Raw genomic sequence first — 1,253 nt, 5'->3', positions numbered from 1 at the left:
AACTCATTATTGTTAGCTTCTCAAAGTAAACATTTTTTTTCAGTTATATTTCAGTAGTTTTCCTCTCTCTCCTTGGGAAGAAGAAATACTGAGAAAAAAATGTTCTGGGATTTTGGTGTTTGCATCTAATCTTCCTGAACTTCTCAGTTTCTTCCTTCATTCCTTCCTCCCTCCCTCCCTTGCTTCCTTCCTTCCTTCCTTCCTTCCTTCCTTTCTTTTGAGTTCAAGCAGAACCTAAACATAAGATCATATGACAGCAGGAGAGAGGGCATACATGCAGACAGAAATTATGTTACAATCTTTGTCATCAATTTTTCATCCTTAATGTTGACTTTTTTGTAAAACAAATGTAAACATAGTATCTTGCATGCTGACACGTCCAAAAGTTTCCTTTTACTCCTAGATCTTTCCATCACAGTTATCAAATTTAATTCGAATAAACAAAAAAAGCCCAACGCACAGCTCACTTTTTTTCTTGGTGAGAACGTCATTCTCTTTTTACTCTCTCTTTTCCTGTTTCCCTCCTGTCAGGTATCCAGATAGCTGCAGGCAAGAAAAACACTTTCAAAAGTTATTTTGACTTAAATCAGCATCACTTCCAAGGTTTTACCATTAAAATGTAATTAAAGTGTCATAATACTTACTTTTAAATTGCTGATTTAAATTCACATATCTCAGTGTAGTCTAAGTTTTTCAAAAACATCATGCCTCCCTACACCAAACAGACAAAAAAAAAAAAATGTTGTGTCAGATTTACTAATAAAATCAACGTACTGTTCTACAACTCCAAAATATTCACTGAAAGAAATTTAAGTTCCTTTTCTGTTGAAAGTTTGAATGTTTAAAGTTATTTCCTTACCAACATCACAGGTATGGTACACAGATTCCTGGGAAAATAACGTAAGAGGAATGTGAGAGTATGCTATTCATGATTGGTAGCTTCAAAGCCCTGCACTAGAACACTATGTAAATATGCCAAATTGACTGTTGCAGAATAGACAACTTGTTGTGAAATTTTGGACATTTTCCACACCCAGTGGTGCCAGACCCTGGAGGGGGTGGGCATTCTGGTCCAGGAGCAAATAAACAAGTCAATAGAAAAACTAATTGTTTGAAAGACTGACCTCTGAACAAGGGTATCTCTGAGCTCCCCAAAGGGTCAACTTGGATTTGGGAAATATTTCAGTTCTCCCTGTGACATGTAAACTTGGGTGCTGATCAAAGTGCTTTGTTTTGGTATCTAAAAGCTCAAT

General features: G+C 36.1%; 1 long non-coding RNA gene across 1 annotated transcript; it reads right to left on the bottom strand.

The window, feature by feature from the left end:
• Positions 1 to 250: 250 nt before the first annotated feature.
• On the bottom strand, positions 251 to 935 carry LOC137224383 (uncharacterized). Its single transcript, XR_010943322.1, has 3 exons — positions 860 to 935; positions 645 to 712; positions 251 to 543 (listed from the first exon to the last, which is right to left on the bottom strand). It is a non-coding gene; the product is annotated as an uncharacterized lncRNA (long non-coding RNA).
• Positions 936 to 1,253: the final 318 nt, after the last annotated feature.

Source organism: Pseudorca crassidens, chromosome 5 (assembly GCF_039906515.1).
Source record: "Pseudorca crassidens isolate mPseCra1 chromosome 5, mPseCra1.hap1, whole genome shotgun sequence".
Taxonomy (NCBI): Eukaryota; Metazoa; Chordata; class Mammalia; order Artiodactyla; family Delphinidae; genus Pseudorca; species Pseudorca crassidens.
Note: the sequence above shows the minus strand (reverse complement) of the source record. Positions and strands in the feature narration are given on the sequence as shown.